Consider the following 6,657-nt stretch of genomic DNA (forward strand, 5'->3'; position numbering starts at 1 on the left):
AGCATTTCCCATCAAATAAACAAACAAAGAATTGAAGTAGCACATCCCCGTTAGAATCGTAGTTCGAAGTAGGCTGGATCGAGAAGCATTCTTCATGGCCAGAGGAGCTCCTGCTCACGCCATGAACTACGCTTGAAATCTTGCAATTCACATTTTCTTCATATTTTTTAGTAAGAATGCTTTTTAAATTTTTTTATAAAGAATTTGAGGTTATCCCTCAAGAGAAGTTATTTTGTGGATTTGTCCTTAAGATTAGTTTGGTGCACGTTCTTTTTCACTATAAAAGCTGTGTCGTGTTCTTTCTGCTGGAGAGTAATGGCTTTCTCACTAATTGCTTCTCCGACCAATTCAAGGCATTTGGTGAAGATGAAACCGCATGTCGGCGTGCCTTCTTCAGGCGGGATTTCTATAAAAATTTGTGGTTATCGCTTGAGAGAAATTATTTTTTGGATTTTTCCTGTTGATTAATTAGGCGCATATTTTTTCTTTATAAAAGTTGTGTCGTGTCCTTCCCCCTAGAGAGTAATAGCTTTCTCACTAATCGCTTCTCTGATCAATCCATGGCATTTGGTGAGGAGGAAGCCGCGTGTTGGCATGCTTTCTTCAGGCAAGATTGTCTATCTACTCCTCGCCTTCTTTGCAATCTCCCATCCGTTTTAATTTTCTCGTTGCATAGTGATTATTTTTCCTCTGTTTTTTTATTTTAATTGTACTTATCATCTCAATTTTTTCTTCCTTGAGTTTGATTCAATTCCCGCAGATGGATGATGTAGATTAAAATTTCCCATTGAAGCTGATTAGTTTTTCAATTTTTTTAAAAAATCTAATTTGAAATATTTTAATTGTTTTTTTATTTTAATGGTATGTATCTACTTAAAGTTATCTTCTTTGACTTTGACTGGGTTTTCACAGATGGATGGCGATTATATATTTTTCCATTTAATCTTCGGATAATTTAAGCTGATTAGTTTTTGAATTGTTTTTAGCATTTTATTTAAAAAAATTAATTGTTTTTTTTTTTAAGGGTGGTTATCAATCAAGCTAATTTTATCTTCTTTAGCTTTGGTTCGCCTCTCGCTGATGGATGAAGTTGATCAAGATATCCCGTTTAATTTTTGATTGTTGAACCTGATTATTTTTTGAGTAAATTCTTTAGAATCTAATTGGAAGGATTTTAATTGTTTTATTATTTTAATGACACATCAATGTTGATGGAGCACGAGACCCCGCTCCATCAAGGATGATGCCAAAGCCCCCGCCATCGTGGCTACACTGCCGGCTCGAACCTCGCCAGATCGCCCCGCCAAGGCGAGGGCAAAGGTATCTAGATAGTTTCGATTTTGTCGGGCCATTATCCTCGCAAAGGCCCTTTTTGTTTTGTCTTTTCCCCTTCGAACCCTCTTCCTTTTGTTTTGTTTTAAGACATTTGTCTTAGTGATCTTAAGAGGGGGCCCCTTTCCTATTGGGTTCCCCCCTCTTTTGGTCCCTCCTTAGGGCCCATCACCCTCCCTACATAAGGGAAGGAAAGGATGCCCTAAAAAGATAGATAGACTTTGAATTTTTGGAAAGAAAAGATTCCTGTTCTGTTCTCTCGTGAGAGGAAGAAGAAAAAAAGGAAGAAAAAAAAGGAAAAAAAAGAGAGTGAGAGAGAGAAGGGCAGAACGAGAATGGGGCCGACAGCCGCGCTCGTCTCCTATTCTGCTGAGTCCCATTTCGTCAGCACTCTGCCAACAAGCCCTAGCCCATGCCTGCGATGACGTCGTTAGCCCCGCGCTGCCGTCGCCCGAGATCCAGTCACCGGCCACTAGTGGTGACCTTGGGGCCGCTGTAGCCGCCGTATCCTGTTAGTGGAACCCTAGGGCGGTCACCCCTCCGTCGCCCGAGCCATAACCACCGCCGATCACGGCTACAACCCATGGCCGTAGCCGATCGCGACCACAGCTAATCGCTGCCGCAACCACAACCCGCGGTCTTCGCCAGTCGCAGCCACAGCTGATCGCAACCGCAGCCGTAAACAGCTGTTACCGCAAGCCACAGTCGTCATCGGCCATGACCATAGCCGCAGCTGCAAGTCGCGGCTGCGCCAGCGCCAGACGAGGGATTAGCCGTAGTCGTAGTTGCAACCCGTCGCTGTGCCAGCCGTAGTCGAGGGTGCAGCTGCAGCCGCTCTCGGCCATCCACGGCCGCCAGCGGCCGCCCAAGGCCGATCTGTGCCATCGTCGGATTCCCACCAACGCCGGACCTCCGCAGGCCTGTACGTCGTGCCCCGTGCTTCAACCATAGGCCGCCGTCCGTGCTGCCGTCGCCCACGCCAACGCTCGAGATGCCGCATCAAGCCATATTCGTTGTCGCCGTCACTCGCACCGGCGATGAGCCATTTTCACACTACGGTGCTGTCCGTGCCATCTTCACTCGCACTCCTTGATGCCAACGGTGTGCGCCGCACCTCGCACGTCACATCGTGCGCCGATCACCACTGCTGTTCACTTTGGCAGCCGCGCACCATGATCCACGCCGCGTCGCCTCACTCCTTCCAGCTTTGCTCTAGTGTCACCACTCTTGAGCTGCGCCATGCCACCAATCGAGTGACGTCGTGCCGCAACCGGCACAGCTCCACCGACCCCATTCACCGGCACTCTGCATCGACAGGCATACGACTCCAGGACGACGTCGCCAAGAGGTACCTCACTCCTCTAGCCTGCGCGTTGTCATATATGTCCTTTGATTGCACTCCACTACACTCGGGATAGAGTAGGTGAGAGTATACACGGACACGAGAGAGTCCATTGAGCGTCTATCCTAGGTACGGGCGGAGCCCGTCCGTTACATGAGAGCACCGACGGATTTAATCCGCTTGGTGCCGTTGACTCCTTCGTTGCTCCGATGAGGGTCAGAAGGTCACCGTCACCGTGATCGATTGCCCACCCCAGAGCACAGAGCCAAGCGTACCCGACGAGTCGGGGCCTGCACATACTGTCACCTAGCATTTCCATCGCATCACATAGTGGCGTCTAAACAGATCCACACCGATGGATGACATCTTTGACGATGTCCACGTATCATCTCCCTTGGTATCCGAGCATCGCCCTCGCTGATACCCCCCTCAGGACGACAACTACGGCGTCATCCTACATCAAATTTACATTTACCTTCCTTGACTCTGATTGGGTTCTCCCTGATGGATGATGATGATAGATTATTCCGTTTTAATTTTTCGATCGTTAAACCTGATTAATTGTTAAAAAAATTCTTTATAATATAATCAGAAGGATTTAATTGTTTTTTATTTTAATGGTACTTATCAACATAATTTTATCTTTCTTGACTTTGATTGGGTTCTCATTGATGGATGGCGATGATAGATTTTCCCGTTTAAGGTTTGGATCATTGAATTTAATTACTTTTGAATAAATTCTTTAGAATCTAATTGGAAGATTTTAATTGTGTTTTTATTATGAGGTTACTTATCAACTTAATTTTATCATCCTTGAATCTGATTGGGCGATCGCTGATGGGTGACGATGAAAGAGTTTCCAGACTATTTTTTTATCAGTAATGCTGATTAGTTTTTGAATAAATTCTTTGGAATCTAATTGGAAGGATTTTTTAAGGGTACTTATCAACTAAACTGTATCTTCCTTAAATCTGATTGGGTGCTGACTGATGGATGACAATGATAGATTTTCCTGTTTAACTTTTGGATTGTTGCATCTGATTATTTTTTGAATAAATTCATTAGAATCTAATCAGAAGGATTTTAATTTTTTTAATTTTAGTGTTACTTATAAACTTTATTTTATCTTCATTGACTCAGATTGGGTTTTAGTGTGTTCTCGCTGACGGATGACAATGATAGATTATCTGGTTTAATTTTTTGATCCATGAAACTAATTAGTTTTTGAATAAGTTCGTTGAAATCTAATTGAAAACATTTTAATTGTTTTTTATTTTAATGGTACCTATCAACTTAAATTTATCTTCCTTGAGTTTGATTGGGTTCTTTCTGATGGATGCTGATGATAGAATTATCTCGTTTAGTCATAGGATTGTTGAAGCTTACTAGTTTTTGAATAAATTCTTAACAAAGTCTAATTGAATGGATTTTAACTCCTTTTTATTTTAATGGTTCTTATCAACCAAATTTTATCTTTTTTTAACTTTGAATGGGTTCCCACTAATGGATGAAGATGATAGATTTTCCAAATTAATGTTTGGATGGTTGAAGCTGATTAGTTTTTCAATAAATTCTTTAATATCTAATTGGATGGATTGTAATTTTTATTTCATTTTAATGTACTTATGAACTTAATTTAATATCGTATGAGTTTGGTTCGATTCTTGCTGAGGAATCACATTCATTAAAAATATCCCGTTTAATATCTGGATCGCTGAAGTTGATTAGTTTGTGAATAAATCCTTTAGAATCTAATGGGCATGATTTTAACTGTTTCTTTATTTTAATGCTATTCATAAACTGAATTTTATCTTCCTTGAGTTTGGTTCAGTTCTCGATTGCGGATGACGATGATATATTATCCCATTTGATTTTTGGATTGTAGAAACTGATTAGTTTTTGAGCAAATTATTGGCAATCTAATCGGAAGGATTTTAATTGTTTTTTCATTTTAATGGTACTGTCAACTTACTTTTATCTTCCTTGACTTTGGTTGAATTCTCGCCGACGGATGATGTTGATTAAAGTATCTCGTTTAATCTTTGGATCATTGAAGCTGATTTGTTTTTGAATAATTTTTTTTTATTGTTTGAAGTATTTTAATTGTTTTTTTCATTTTAATAGTACTTATCAACATAATTTTGTCTTCCTTGAATCATATTTGGTTCTCGTTGATGTATGATGATAGAATTATCCCATTTAATTTATGGATTGTTAAAGCTGATTAGTTTTTGAAAAAATTGTTTAGAATCTAATTGGAGGGATTTAAATTGTTTTCTTTTCATTTTAGTGTTACTTATCAACTTAGTATTATCTTCCTTGACTCAGATTAAGTTCTTGCTGATGGATGATGATGATAGATTAGCCTGTTTAATTTTCGTATTACTAAACCTGAACAGTTTTTGAATAAGTTCTATAAAGTCTAATTGGATGGATTTTAATTGTTTTTCTTATTTTAAGGGTACCCATCAACCTAATTTTACCTCCCTTGACTCTGATTGGGTTCTTGCTGATGGATGACAATGAAAGATTATCCGGTTTAATTTTTGGATCCATGAAGCCAATTCATTTGGAAGAACATTTGTTAGAATTTATTTGGATGATTCATCTATAAGCTTCTCACTCCTGCTGTTGCTTCTTGTTAGATGATATGCTTGAAGAGTTTTATACTCTTGTCCTTGAGAATAACTCACATATGTTTTTTTTTCTGTTTCTAGTGGCTGCACCATCTGTATCAATGAGTAAGAGCGAAGGCACTGCCTCTTCAGTAAGTTCAATGTTTTCTCCTGATACCCTCCTACGAGACATACAACTTTGCTTTATCATAGTTTTTTTGTGACACTATTAATTTATTAGAATTATTTTTAGGCTCTTCAGAGAAAGATTGGAAGAATCAAGAGGGGCCTCCAGAGTGGTGAGATTTCTGTCTCAGGTTATGACACTGCCTGGATGGCTATGCTGACCTCTACCGAATCATCAAAGAAGATTCCACTGTTTCCATAGTGCATTGACTGTATTCTAAAGAATCAGCAACTGGATGGCTCATGGGTTTCTCACGATCATCATCCTTTTCTTATAAAATATGCTCTTTCTTCAGCTCTGGCATGTGTGGTTACTCTTGAAAAATGTGGAGAGCAAATGATAGATCACGGTATTGTGCTAGATTCTTGATCAGCCCCTTAAAAAAATCATTTCTCTTACGGCACATGCTTCTCTCTATAGGAATCCAGTATATCCAGTCTAATTGGTCTGCAATCTGGGATGACAAACTTGAGACCCTGTTGGATTTTATATAACTTTTCCTGGCATGATAAAATTAGCAATGGACATGGGTTTGCATCTACCTCTGGGCCAAGTGGAGCTGGAGAGAGTTCTACTGCTGCGAGAAATGGAGTTGGAAAGGTTCACAAACAGCATAAATATTTCTTTTTTCGTTTTTGGGAAACTCCACCATCTCTGGATTATGATATAAATAATTATACTTGGCTCTGATACCAATTGCTAGCGAACAGCCATTAAGATAGCCTCTAGAGTGGTGAGATTTCTGTCTCAGGTTATGACACTGCCTGGGTGGCTATGTTGACCCCTACGGAATCTTCAAGGAAGATTCCAGTATTTCCTTAGTGTATTGACTGTATTCAAAAGAATCAGCAAATGGATGGCTCATGGGGTTCTCATGATCATCATCCTTTCCTGATAAATATGCTCTTTCTTTGACTCTAGCATGTGTGAGTACTCTTAAAAAATGGAACCTTGGAGAGCAAATGAGTGATAAAGGTATGGCTCCAGGTTCTTGATCAACCCCTTCAAAAAAATCACTTCGCTTATGGCACATGATTCTCCATGCAGGAATCCAGTATATTCCTTCTGGTTGGTTTGCAATCAGGGATGACAAACTTGTGCCCCCTATTGGATTTTATATAATTTTTCCTCTCATGATGAAATTAGCCATGGACATGGGTCTACATCTACCTGTGGGCCAC

At 40.1% G+C, this 6,657-nt stretch overlaps 1 long non-coding RNA gene across 1 annotated transcript; it reads left to right on the top strand.

Moving 5' to 3' along the window:
- The first annotated feature begins 370 nt into the window (after positions 1-370).
- Positions 371-6,168, top strand: LOC144704485 (uncharacterized). The gene is made up of 4 exons (XR_013581822.1): positions 371-1,320; positions 5,392-5,441; positions 5,543-5,825; positions 5,897-6,168. It is a non-coding gene; the product is annotated as an uncharacterized LOC144704485 (long non-coding RNA).
- The last annotated feature ends 489 nt before the right edge of the window (positions 6,169-6,657 follow it).

This window comes from Wolffia australiana, chromosome 6, assembly GCF_029677425.1.
Source record: "Wolffia australiana isolate 7733 chromosome 6, ASM2967742v1".
NCBI classification, from domain to species: Eukaryota; Viridiplantae; Streptophyta; class Magnoliopsida; order Alismatales; family Araceae; genus Wolffia; species Wolffia australiana.